This window comes from Dermochelys coriacea, chromosome 6, assembly GCF_009764565.3.
Source record: "Dermochelys coriacea isolate rDerCor1 chromosome 6, rDerCor1.pri.v4, whole genome shotgun sequence".
NCBI classification, from domain to species: domain Eukaryota; kingdom Metazoa; phylum Chordata; order Testudines; family Dermochelyidae; genus Dermochelys; species Dermochelys coriacea.
The window spans coordinates 2,492,947-2,507,540 of record NC_050073.1 but is presented as its reverse complement, the minus strand read 5'-3'; the positions used below and the strand labels follow the sequence as shown (position 1 = coordinate 2,507,540).

The following is a 14,594-nucleotide window of genomic DNA, read 5'->3' as shown; positions in this document are numbered from 1 at the left end:
TCAAAGCTCTCTGGAAAAATTCTGGGGATTCAATCAGCTTAACCCCATGCTTTGTTGCTGACATCATAACAAGGCTACACCAGGGCTCGGTAGCCCTGGGGCTCCCATCCCGCTGATGTTTTATGTTTCTACGCTCATGCTTCAGGGCTTCAGTCAGTGACCTGCAAGGGTCAGGAAGGGAATTTTCCCCCTAATGTATTCTGGGTTTGTTTTGTTTCCATCCTCTGAAGCATCAGAGACGGCCACGGCTGGAGATGGGACACTGGGCAGGGTGGGCCAGGGCTCTGAAGTGACACCAAGCAGTCTCTCTGCTAGGTGCTTAGCTGGCAGGATCTTGCTCACATTCTCAGGGTCTAATTTATCGTCATACGGGGGATGGGGAAGAAATTTTTCCCCAGGTCAGATTGGCAGGGACCTTGGTAGGGAGGAGGTCTTGCCTTCCTCTGCAGCATGTAGTCCAAATCACTTGTTGGGATCTTCTGGGTATATTTCACTTAATCATCTCCTACCATTGTGGGGGGCCTCAGACAAAGATCCACCTCAGAGCTTCCTATTCTCTGTCTGTGGCATACAACAGTCTGGTCTCCTGAGGGCTTTCATACTTCAATCTCATTTCAATTGCTGGGTTTAGTGTGCAGGTGCTGGTGGTGTTGGTGGCCAGTGATACGCAGGAGTCAGACTAGATGATCCGGTGGTCCTGTCTGGCCTTAAACTTAATGACTCTGTAAGGGATGTGCAAGTCCTAAGAATGGGTCGAGGTGAGACAAGTGCTGGAATAGACAAAATAAAAGAATTGTTTTACCCAGGATATGTTTTGCATTAGGGCACAAGCCAACCTCTATGGGCTTGTCTATGGGCAGTTTTTCTACCCTTTTAACTGGAGTTGGCTTAGCAAACATTGAAGTTAAAGTGGTGAACCCCGTAGTGTGGACACAGTCATACCAATATCAAGGTGTTTTTATGGATATAGCTTATTCCAGTATGTTTATGGGAATGAGCTATGCCCAGTATAACCCACTAGGGTTTGTACCTGTTTAAATATATTTCAGCAGAATATTTCTATTATTGCAAAACATTTTTTCGACCAGGCCTAAATAATGGGTGTTAAGAGGAAACCTTCTTCTGGGCAGGTAATCCCATAACTGGCCTCTAACGGGTTCATTTGCATCTTTCTCTGAAGCAACTGGCACTTTCCTCGGTTGGAGACCAGATACCAAGCTAGATGGGCTCATTGGTCTGACCCAGTAACTATGTCTGTATCAATGTGAAAGGTGTAGGGAGAGACAGGTCTGAGAGAATTAGTGCATCCGTCCTCCTGTCCTATTCCCCATCTTAGGTGAACAATCCTATTTTAAAGGATATTTTGGGAACACATAGGCTAGGTACGACATTCTTTTTAGCCGTTTATTTGATTGTGCTGGCATCAACAGAGTTAATGTCAAGCAGGCCACTCTATCTCCATCCTTAGATCCTGCTCAGTCTGTCTAACCCTAGCCAAGCCACCACTAGATCATCTAAGCATTTAAGACAGTTGTATAGACTGACCCATAGCATCATCGTCATAGTGGCTTCTGCTCTTTGCTGACCAGTTTCTTTCCTGTGGCAATATTGCCATTTCGGCCTCCCATTTATACCAAAGTCCTACTATAAGGAATTTATCATATCTCTCTTGCTTCTCTGGGACCCTCAGGGAATAGAGGCTTCTGCAAATCCAGAAACTTGCTTGAACATCTCATCCTGAGGCTTCAATAGCAGGCTGGAGAGTTTTGACTCCAGCTCCAGCTCCTTAAATTCAGATAAGATTTGCTGTTCCAGGTCAGGCAGGAAGGTTTGAATGTCTGCAGAAAATTGCGGGGCCATTGCTGTGTTTTTGAATAGTATCCCCACTAAGCTGTCCTTGGAAATGACCAGATCCTGCTCCAGTGCTTTGCAAAAGTCATCTAAGAAAGCAGAGACCAAGTTAGGCTTTATGTCCTTGGCATCTTCCCGAACTCCTCTCACTTTGTTTACTATTGTGGATAGAATCTCTCTTTCCGGGACTTCAAAGCCATCAGTCTTGTTATAGTAATCTAACAAGTGTCTGTGGATCCAGCTTTGGAAAAACTCTTCATAGCTGTTAACGTAATTCAGATAGTTGTTGAAGTTCCCATCTTCCAGGAGCTTCTTCTCCACAGTAAACTGGAAAAAGATCTTGCAGCCACATTTAATGGCCTGTCCATTGCTGAGGAAGTCATCCACTATTTCTGTTACAATTCTTTTCTTAATGTAGTCCACCAGGGCAGGTTTGAGACAATGTTCACAGAAATCCCTGGTCCTCTTTTGGCAGGAATCCTTCCCTAAATAAAGATTTTTAAATCGGGAGAGGTACTGAGGTTTAAACTTTTCCAGATGTTTTTGGGGATTGTTTTCCTGGATAAATACTTTGTACATCTTCTGAAACTCATGAGCCGCTTCCCCCAGAATGTGAAGCTTCAGGTCAACTTCAAAGAATGCATTAGTATAACATTTCTGAACATCTGCCTCTTGAAGCCTCTCATTGATCATACGCAGCAATTCCCTCCAGTAGGCTTTGTCGTAGTCTGTTTTGGAAATGACCTTTTCTTTAATGGAATCTTGGCACTGATCCATCAAGGATTTAGCAATGTCTTTTGCTTTTTGAAGGTAACTATCTTTGTGTAACCCTGCTCTATGTATCAGCCATTTTTCCAAATACTTAGATTTCATCTTGAAAGAGTTAATTCTGTAATCCTTCAGGCTTCCTGCTCCTTGTAGCACCTCTGTGATGGCACTCCTTCGATTCATCAGGTAATTTCTCAACTTGGCCTCCATATCTCCATCAGCTTGGCAGTTCTGTAGAGGACAGAGTGATGTTTCGTGACATATGTTTCAAATTTAGACTCCAGTTTCTTGTCATCTAGTTCCTGTGTGCTCCTGCAGTTTGCCAATAACTGATCAATTTCCCCTTCAATTATTTTCATGTAGTTAATCTGGATGTTGTGTGACTTCAGCCTGCCTATTCGAGTAAGAATGGCTTCTTTGCATTTGCTGAATATGTGGGTTTTAAGGTCATTCTTGAGTGTTTTAGTGCTCCTTATAAAATCTTCTTTGTACTTTTCCATTAGGTGCAGGTCTGAGGCCTTCCTTGCAAAATATTGTTGTAAGCAGTCCATGATCTTTTGCTCACCATACTGCAGTTTTTCCAGTGCTATATTTTTAAAGACAGAGAAATTTAGGTCTGCTACTGGCTGGTTGAGGATGAAAGTTTCTTTTTCAGATACCCACAGATGCATCTCCTTGCGGAAACCCCATTCCCACTCTGCATAATTCATAGACAGTTGGTTATAGACTTCATCTACAAGGCTGCTTTTGAAGTTAAAACTGAAATGTTCGTGTTTTATAGTGTTCCACAGGTTTCTCAGCCTTTCAATTAACTGGGGAATGTCCTTAAGGGATCTGTTAGCAGAGCAAGAATTTGTAAATTCAAACAGGTAATTCTTTAACTCACACACCCTCTCACCGTATCTTATGTTCACTGGAGCCATGGGAGGGACTCCAGGCCACAGACCAGGGATGTACCAGTTGTGTTTCTCTGGATCATAGTCCATAATATCCGAAATTGCCATTGTCTTGATTTGCTTCTCCATCTTTGCTGCAGCTTTGGTCATTTCATTCAGCTGCTCCAGGAGGTGTTTCCTGTCCCTCACATTTTGTTCATGCACAGACACATCACTGCAGTTCACAAACTGGAAATTGGGTTTGTGTCCGATTTCCTCCGTTCTGAGAAATGCGTGGACCACAATTTGCAGAACATCCTTCATTTTGGTGGCGTTCTCCATGGCCATGTTAACGATGGTTATGTCACTCAGTCCAACCACCAGGGTGGCCAGCTCATTGTCGTGTTCATAACTATCCTCCAGCCTGGCCAGTTCTGGGGCTTTCAGGCCTTCTGTGTCTATCACCAGGATGAAGTCACAGCCCAGGTCCTGCCTAAAGTTCTCTGCCACTTGAATGAGTGACATGAAGGCTCCTCGCGTACACTGGCCACTGCTTACTGCAAACTGCAGGCCGAACATGGTGTTGAGGAGGGTGGATTTCCCAGTGCTCTGCACTCCCAGCACTGTTAGAACCAGCATTCTGGACCTTCCCCCCAACTTGGCATGGAGCTCAGTCAGAACATCTGTCTCCCACTGCAGTGAGATGTTGGAGGCATCTCCATTGATGGGAAACCCTTCCAGCATCAGGTCAGCTGCTATGCCTGGGAGACAGATGAATTGTTTCTGGTTTTCTGTTATTTTGCTTTGTTTCACCCTTGAATGTTCAGCCTCATACAATTGCCCCAACTCACGCATGAAGTGCTCAGACCCTAAGGATCTGGCAGCAATTAGTTTACTGAGTTCTGCTAGCTCTTGTGGGTCGTTCCCTGAAGTTTTACCTTTCTCTTTATACTCTGCTTGTAAGCTAGCAAGATTCCCCCTTGTAATGTGATCCAGGCTAAGCTTCATCCATTTCAGGAAATAACATCTTTCCACTTGAGACAGACACGCTATCCCATTGATAAATTGAACCAAACCATCAGTAAGGTCCCATTGATTCTTTTCTTTGTGTAATGCCACCAATTTTTCTTTCAACTCAGATTCATATTTCTCTAAGAGGGTTGTCCTTGGTTTTCTCATTCAACACAACTCTTTTTCCACTTTAGCCACAGTATTCCCTAGATCCCCTTGCATTTCCCTCTTGTACTTTGCCACGTCTTTTATTTCTGCACTGATTTCTTTAACGCACTTGCTGGAGCTCTGACATTCTTTGCAGTCCTCATCTACCTGGATTCCTAGTTCCCAGGCAGCCTCAGCCATGTCTTCCATAGTCACGCGCCTATGAGGAAACTTTGTTATTCTTCCAAAGGTGGTTCTCAGCTTTTTTACAAACTCTGCTTGATTAGTTGTGCTCTGCTTGAACAATAGGTGTGACTTCCTCAATTTCAGTTCCAGAACTAGCTTTTTAAGGAAGCCCAACATGTCCTTGGATTTCTCAGCCTTAGAACTGAGCATAAAATACAGTTTTGTGCCTGCTTCCTTCAGAGATGATAAAAGAACATATTCCCTTTCACTGAGTCTTTCAACAAATATGAACGTAAGAGCTGATACCTTCATTAAAAAGTTGAACTGCAGCCAGTGCGACTCAATGTCTCCATGCAGGTTTGTAACTGCAATGGGTTCTGAGAAAATATCTGAATTCTTGCTCCCATTAGGAAAATACCAGGATATCTCAACCAGCCCATCTGCAATTTCCCGAGATACATTCCCAGACTCCATGTTCCGATGGACAAAGAAATCCTGGTGCTGCTGGGAGGGGCCTTAGAACCTCATTGAGGAGTTTGGACTTGGAGAAGCTGCAGCTCCCCATCCGCACAAAGGAAATGGTTGGCATTTTGGTGAGCACCAGACTCTCCTCCCTGAACCCTCTGCTCTCTGCCAGGGAGTGCGGCCTCCACTTCCTCACAATGTCCCTCATGGCCCACAGCATTAGGGTGCACTTGGGGGTGTCAAGGTCAGGTAGCAGCAGAGGGAGGGCAAATCTACACATGCACATTTTGGACAGAATCTCCTGCTGTACGAAATTGTCTGAGCAAAGCAGAATGGCACAGAGAACATCGAGAGGGTGCATGGAATCACTAGTGCAAGTGTCATTAAGAGAAAAATAATCATCCTCAATATCCAGTTCCTCCTCATCCTCACTGACTGCTTCATCTTCAAGCTCCCCATGCCCAAGGCTTGTGTTTCTGGCCGTCCCATTCAGAGCCATGACCTTCCTCAGGAAATGCCAGGGTAAATCCCCTAATGTCTGAGCAGTCCAGTCCTTTAGACTTTCTGTGCTGATTTCCTGGAGGTCACATAATGTGAGCTTCCTGCTTCTGTACTTCTTCAGTTTCAACTTGAACAGGATGCCCTGAAATGTTCTTCTCTGCTCTGTGGAAAGACAAAGACGATATTGCAGTGGTGAAGAAATGCTTTTAAATGGAATGGATCCTTTGGAGGTTGGGGCAGCGATGGGAACAAAATGAACAGCAGTTAACTTTGCAGGTTGGAAACTGGACATATGGAAGTGACCCTTCCCAACCTCCATGCAGCTTAAAGCACTGCTCCACTCTGAGGGCTTGTCTACACTACCGCGGGGGATCGATCTAAGATACGTAAATTCAGCTACGTGAATAGCGTTGTTGAAGTCGATGTATTTGGATCTTCTTACCGCGGTGTCTTCACTGTGCTAAATCAACAGCTGATGCTCTCCCGTCGACTCCGCTTGCTCTTCCTGTTCTGATGGAGTACCGGAGTTGACTGGATAGTGCTCAGCGGTCGATTTATCGCATCTATACTAGACATGATAAATTGACCCCCACTGTATCGATCACTGCCTGTCGATCTGGCTGGTAATATAGACAAGCCCTGAAAGGTGACTTTGTATAAACAGCCTGTTTTTACTCAGCTGATCTTCTGACTTTAGGAACAAAAGTAAATTCTTTCTTTCCGGCCTGGCAGAGCCAGCGTAGCTATGAACTGGGGAGCTGGGTTAGATTCCCTCTTGTGCAACATTAATATGGCTTATAGGTGCCAATCAATAGCAGAGGGCAGAGTGGGAAGGCAGAGAAGAGAATGAGGGGGTCACCCAGGGAAGAATGGGTGTTGGCAGGGTCAGCCAGAGGGACACTGAGGGCAGAATTTGGCCTGCAAAATCTTTAAAAGTAGTGATGGGAGAAAGCAAGAACCCAGCTTCACCCTCAGGTCAGATCTGCTCTAGCTCAACCATAAGCTACAAGCTGGATGCAAGAATTACTGGGTCAAATTCTCTGGCCTGGGTTCTGTCAGAGGCTGGACTAGAGGTTCAAAATGCATCTACAAGGACAGAAGTCAGAGAAATCATCCTTTTTCTTGTAAATGTTTTCAAAATAACTCACCCACATTAAACATGCAGCCACAGGGCACCATTTTTTGCAGAGTCACTTTTCAGCATAGATTATTGCAAATGCATACATTGCAGTTGGGCACCTAATCCCCATTCATAGTCAATGGAACTGGACACCTACCTCCCATTTGCAGCTCTGAAAATTTCCATTCCCTGGTCTTTTAAAGAACCCTCATTTTGCCTTCAGTCTTTGCCATTCCTCAGTTTCCCAGACCCAGTCAGTACCTGACCCGCAGTGTCAGCAAGTTTAATTCTTTTCACTCTTTCTAGCTTTCTTACTCCTCTTTGCTCCCTCTGTGACTTGGCTATGAACTGGCTTATGTAACAGATGTACAGAGCAGAGCTTTTGGTTTTTCATGATGTTTCATTTTCAGGTGTTTTCAACCCAAAATTAAATGATTTAGGGGGCTTTCATTTAAGGATTGGACCAAAACACTCAGTTATTGTCTCAGCTCTAGTGCAAAGGTCAGTTTAGCATCATTTTCATCTCTAGAGACTAATACCAACATTTCCAAACTCGGCCACTAATTTTTGGTGTCTTTCTCCTTGACACACCAAAGTCTAGCTGTCACTCTCAGATACTTGGGACTTGATTTTCAATGTTCCGAGCACTCACAGCTCCCACTGATTTCCAGCTTTGTAGGTGCTCAGCCCTTCAGAAACTCCATCTCCAGGTATCCAGTTTGGGCATCCAAAAATCAATAGGCTAGCCACTTTGACAATTTGGGCCCAAACTTCTCTTTCTCATGGCTCGATGGTCTGTCTCTCTCTTTTTATGGAGTTAGCAGACCCAGCCTTGCCCAATGACTAGATTCTCCTGCAGTTCAGGTTGAGGCAATGCTGCCTTCAAGCCCATAGACAAGTTTTTGTCTGGTGATGTCTCCAGCACAAGATTAATATCTCCCAGATCTGTCCATACCACTAAGCTTGAGAAGGGATATTCCAAGCAGGTAAGAGACAGCTTATTGTCCCCATTGGGCTGTAATGCAAACTGATCAAACTCAGTGACATGGTCATTACTACATTGCGTCAATTGCAAGTAAGAAGGAAGGTTTATAAGAGACAGTATTTTGATAACAGCTGGCATCTGCTGGATATTTGATTCTTGCTCCAGATTGGACCCATCTGTCTCCCTTGGCTCTGGAGTTTGGGGACTCGCTGATTCCAGCTCCAAATTTAAAACATCTAGCAAGAGAAATAGAGAAAATGTGTTATTGGTACCTAGTCAACAACTCTCTTTAATATGGCGGCTCCCACCATTTTAGCCTTACACTTACACACACACACACACACAGAAAATGCTCTGGATCCCTGCTCCTTCTTGTTGTTATCTTTTTGTTGAGCAAACAGCATATTCTCCTTCTCTCTCTCCCCTTGCTGAACATCCTCCCTTCCAGTCCCTCTCTGTGATGCATTCCCACCAGTCACAGCACATGCTCTTCCGCTTGGCCTGCACCACTTCTGCTTTGTGTCCATTTTTTTCACCCGCTGTGGGGTTTCCTGTTTCTCTTGCCCCTATTCATCCATGCTAGGATCCTGCCTTCTCCCCTTTCCTGTCAGGACTCCCTTTTTCCCCACCTACTCATATGGTACATCCCATTTGCCTGTCTCTGGAGCTGCATTGGTAGGCTGTCAGCCAGTCCCACCATGTGAGAAGCAAGCGTGTTCAGCAGCAAGAATGGCAGAAATATTTCCACCCTAGTCCAAGCTGCTCGAGTGAAGTAAACCCAGATCAGAAACTTAGTATTGTCATAGATGCAGCTAATGAGGTGCAAGCAATGAAGGGGAAAATTCCCTTCTCCTGCCCCCAAATTTTTCACTGTGCCTTTCAATGTTGCTGGACGATGCATGCATCATGCTTATAAAGTTTGTGGATGACTCCAACCTGGGAGGGGTTGCAAGCACTTTGGAGGACAGGATTAGAATTCAAAACAACCTTGACAAATTGGAGAATTGGTCTGGAATCAAGAAGGAGAAATTCAATAAAGACACATGCAAAGTACTTCACTTGGAAAAGAAAAATCAAACGCACCGCTACAAAATGGGGAATAACTGGCTAGGCAGCAGTACTGCAGAAAAGGATCTGGGGGTTAGAGAGGATCACAAATTGAATATGAGTCAGCAAATATGATGCAGTTGCAAAAAAAGACTAATATCAGATGGCAAGGGGCTCCTGGTATGTAACCATAAATCATAGCTGGCCTGACCAGCTCGCTACACCTCACACACTATTGTCATGATGATATTCTTATTTCCTGCCCCTCATTCCAGCCCCCAAACATATTTTAATGAGGCTGGGTGCTGGCCTGCCCAAAACATATATATGTGTGGCTTGCCAAAAAGCCAACACACTGATTGTGCTTTGACATTAAAAAATAGGAAGCCTGTCAAAGCCAAGCTATATGAAAGGTGTGTCCCAGCACAAGATGGGATGTACCTCCGTGCCCAATTGCTTTGGAATGTAGTACCTAAATCAAAGCTAAGAAAAGTAAAGAACACCTCAACGGGTTAAGGAATTGTAATGAAGTGGTGGTTTGGATTTTAGTGACATGTAAAGAGTTGTGTAACTTGTAAAATCATACTATAAACACTGCTAGCTGAACTGCATGTCTCTGAAGCACACCTTCTATGTAAGGTGCACATGCTATTGTTATAAATATAAAGAGAAGGGTAACCACCTTTCTGTATGCCATGCTATAAAATCCCTCCTGGCCAGAGGCAAAACCCTTTTACCTGTAAAGGATTAAAAAGCTAAGGTAACCTCGCTGGCACCTAACCCAAAATGACCAATGAGGGGACAAAATACTTTCAAATCTGGAGCGGGGGGCTGGGAGAACAAAGGGTTTGTCTGTCTGTTTGATGCTTTTGCCGGGAACAGATCAGGAATGCAGCCTTACGGTTCAAGAACAAGGCAAAGTTTGTACCTTGGGGAAGTTTTTAACCTAAGCTGGTAAAAATAAGCTTAGGGGGTCTTTCATGCAGGTCCCCACATCTGTACCCTAAAGTTCAGAGTGGGGAAGAAACCTTAACAGCTATGAGATAGGAATTGCTTCCTAGAAGGAGGGCATGTATGTCTTCTTTTGGGAATTCTACCGCTTTGTCTCTGGACAATAAATTTGGCTAAATTTTGTTATTTGGTCCCTTGAATATTTTTTAAGAACCAACCAAAAGTGTAGTCAAACAATTGGTTACATCTTTTAGTTAATACCTGTCTGGGCTAAAAGACCAAGTCCATTAGCTTGGAGGAAATAGCTGACACACAAACTAAGATTTTCAGACATGATTAATGATTTTGGATGCCTCCAGTTTTTAGGTGCCCAACATGAAATGCCTTCAGGAGGCCTGCTTTTCAAAGGGTTGGTGCTTAGCAATTTTAAACCTCGTTAATAAACCTCAAAATGGGCCCCCCAAATCACTAGTCACTCTTGCAAATCTTAGCGCAGGCATTTCAGTTAGAAATGCTTTAACAAAAAACAAAGTTTTAAAAAATCTGAATAACAATCCTGTTCCCCTCAGTTAATCAGGTTACACTTTAGTATCTGTAAAGAAATGTTTACTTGCAGTACATTATTCAGCTACTAGAGGTCTCTTGTGCTGAATGGAGTCCCTGACAGTGTGGAGCCCCTGGTAAACAAGCAAGAAAAATGTCGCACAATTGGCAGGGTTATGCTGACACCTTTAGCCCATATATTCCATCTAAATTAATACAACAGCATGCACCCACGCTCCTAAGAGGGAGAGTCAAACCGCTGGACTAGACACTATGCTAACAGTAGAACAATCCCTATATCTGTACTGGGCAACCCGAGAAACAAACCGAGCAGAGAACCCCTGCTGTGTGGGGGCCATTACCCAGATTTCTCCATCTCACCAGCAAAATTTTCACCAAACAGTAAGAAACGTACAGAATGCAGTCCCCTTCCCCCCCAACACACACAACCTAAACAAGCTTCACATCACAACTTCACAACCTCCTCCCCTGCTGGAGTCTCAGTCAGACCACTGTGCTCACTCTGGTGCAGACATGATAAGTTCCTGTAATAAAAGTGAGCACCAACCCCAGTGAAGGCCTAGCTCTGCCCCAAGCTCTGGTCCCCTCTCTCATTCTGAAAGCTCACCCTCAGCTTCTTCCCCTTCCCGTGCAGCCTCAACCCAGCCTGCCCAAACGCGTATCGCTCAGATGACATTGCTCTGAGGAACCCAGATGAAGATGCCATGAAAAAGGCGCTTGTCAATGTCAGATGTGAGGATGCCAACATAGAGCCAGCCAAAAGAAAATGAAAGTCATGATAGTCGAAAGAGGAGTCAACCATGATGGCATGCATGTGATTGACAGTAAAGAATACAGCATGATTAATGACTTTGTGTATCTAGGAAGCACACCCAATGCTGGTGGCCAACTCCATAAGGAGGTGGAAGCAAGAACTGGGAAGGACCAGCACTTTGCTTAATAACACAGCACTGAGATCTGTTTATAGTGACAACAGGAATGACTGTTATCAAAGATAGAGAAATTCAAGTAATAGTGAGTAAGAATGTTGGAAATAAATGGTACATATACAACAAAATCACAACACACTATCTAGAGACTAAACTTAACTAGTAAGTTACTCTCCTGTCTACAGAAGTTTCTCTCACCCAAAGATCTCCTCAGTGTTTTCAATCAAGCAAAAGTACTGTCCATTTTCTCTCTCCATGAAGGGTGTCAGCTTGTCGTCTTTGTCTCCCAGATATAGTGGAACAAACCTTTGAAGTATTTTTCCAGATAGGGTTTTTCCTTCCCCGCTCCTTGTCTTTTCCTGTTAGAATTCTCATCTTTGATCTCCTCACAATCCTTCATTTTCATTCAGTTCAGACTGGTAATAAGGGACCCGCTGTGAATGAGACAATATTCAATTTACATGTGTGACAGGTTCTCTCATCAGAACCCCCTTGGGACTGTCACTTGATGGGCTGAAATATCACTGAGTCTAGCCCTTCTGCCAAAATGGGCACCCCTTAACTTTGTCTTGCTGAGCTAGACCCTCCAGGCCTCCTCCAGCACAGATGCAGAGGTGGGGCCACACCCCTCTGCAGAATAAAGACACTGAGATCAGATCAGCTCTGGGCAGACTCAGTTAATGGGACTTCCCTCAGCACTCCAGTACAGAGCCTTTCTGGGAGCCTGAACCCCAGATACATTCAGCTTACACTGTATAAAGTTTTATACAGTATAAGTTTATGTTATTCATCCTCTTTCTCGAAATAAAGAGAGATATACACAGACTTTTTGCCCCCCCAGGTAACAATTACTTACACTGGGTTTATTAATAAACAAAAGTGATTTTATTAAGTATAAAAGATAGGATTTAAGTGATCAGAAGAGGTAACAGAACAAAGTAAGTTTCTAAGCAAAATAAAACAAACACGCAAAGTTAGCTTAATACATTAAGGAATTGATTACATGTAACATCTCATCCTCAAAGATGTTCCAATAAGCTTCTTTCACAGACTATACTCATTTCTAGTCCAGGCCCAATCCTTCCCCCTGTTCAGTCTGTTAGTTCCAGCAAACATCTTGGGTGGTAAGCAGAGGGTATCCTCACGACTGGCCTCTGCTGTTAGGCTTCCCACCCTTATATAGCTTTTGCAGAAGGCAGGAATCCTTTGTTCTCTTGTTCAAAATTTTTCCATGCCTCATGGAAAAAAATAAAATCCAAGATGGATTCCAGCATCAGGTGACACAGACACATCTTCACAGGGACCTCCATTGCCCCCTCCTTCTCACAGGCGTCCCACAGACTTACAGGGAAACAAATCCATTCGCAGCCAATTGTTTCTTGCTTAAGAGTCATCAAGTTCCTGAAAAAAGAAGAGGAGTACTTGTGGCACCTTAGAGACTAACAAATTTATTAGAGCATAAGCTTTCGTGAGCTACAGCTCACTTCATCGGATGCATTTGGTGGAAAAAACAGAGGGGAGATTTATATACACACACACAGAGAACATGAAACAATGGGTTTATCATACACACTGTAAGGAGAGTGATCACTTAAGATAAGCCATCACCAGCAGCAGGGGGGGGAAAGGAGGAAAACCTTTCATGGTGACAAGCAAGGTAGGCTAATTCCAGCAGTTAACAAGAATATCAGAGGAACAGTGGGGGGTGGGATGGTGGGGGAGAAATACCATGGGGAAATAGTTTTACTTTGTGTAATGACTCATCCATTCCCAGTCTCTATTCAAGCCTAAGTTAATTGTATCCAGGTTGCAAATTAATTCCAATTCAGCAGTCTCTCGTTGGAGTCTGTTTTTGAAGCTTTTTTGTTGAAGGATAGCCACTCTTAGGTCTGTGATCGAGTGACCAGAGAGATTGAAGTGTTCTCCAACTGGTTTTTGAATGTTAAAATTCTTGACATCTGATTTGTGTCCATTCATTCTTTTACGTAGAGACTGTCCAGTTTGGCCAATGTACATGGCAGAGGGGCATTGCTGGCACATGATGGCATATATCACATTGGTAGATGCGCAAGTGAACGAGCCTCTGATAGTGTGGCTGACGTGATTAGGGCCTATGATGGTATCCCCTGAATAGATATGTGGACAGAGTTGGCAACGGGCTTTGTTGCAAGGATAGGTTCCTGGGTTAGTGGTTCTGTTGTGTGGTGTGTGGTTGCTGGTGAGTATTTGCTTCAGGTTGGGGGGCTGTCTGTAAGCAAGGACGGGCCTGTCTCCCAAGATCTGTGAGAGTGATGGGTCGTCCTTCAGGATAGGTTGTTAGGATAGATCCTTGATGATGCGTTGGAGAGGTTTTAGTTGGGGGCTGAAGGTGATGGCTAGTGGCGTTCTGTTATTTTCTTTGCTGGGCCTGTCCTGTAGTAGGTGACTTCTGGGTACTCTTCTGGCTCTGTCAATCTGTTTCTTCACTTCAGCAGGTGGGTATTGTAGTTGTAGGAATGCATGATAGAGATCTTGTAGGTGTTTGTCTCTGTCTGAGGGGTTGGAGCAAATGTGGTTATATCGTAAAGCTTGGCTGTACACAATGGATCGAGTGGTATGATCTGGATGAAAGCTAGAGGCATGTAGGACCATCCCCTGTTGATTTCCCAACATCTTCCTTCTGCAGGTTCTGAACAGGAAGCAGTCACAGACCCTGCTTCTTATCAAACTGTACTGAGACGAACAGCCTCACATCTTGGCTAAGCTTCAAAACCTGGACTTAGACTCAATCCTCTCCTTTGTTTCACATTTCCATTCCTTTCTGTTAGATTTTTGGTCCAGAGCATTGATCTAAAAAATTCAACAGCTTCCAAACTTTCCTTGAGCCTGATTCTCCTCTCCATCGCACTGACATCAATCAGGAATAATGTCACTAAAATCAGTGGTTCCTGAAGTATCATTAATGGCCCTCACTTGGCATAACTACATTAGTAACATGATTTACACTTCATATTTCGAACTTCAGACATAAGAATGATATATGCATGCAAATAGGATGAACACATTCAGTAGATGATAACTTTTCCAAGGATATCTTACATGACTCATTTTGCATAAAGCGTATTCCAGTTATGTCATATTCATAAGCATATTTCCATAAAGAATATGGAGTGCAATGTAACAATATGTCAGCAGACAGATGGATAAATATCTCT

General features: G+C 43.9%; 1 pseudogene; it reads right to left on the bottom strand.

Annotated features, from left to right (window-relative positions):
* Positions 1–1,393: 1,393 nt before the first annotated feature.
* LOC119856840 lies at positions 1,394–8,927 on the bottom strand (annotated as a pseudogene).
* Between the last annotated feature and the right edge of the window lie 5,667 nt (positions 8,928–14,594).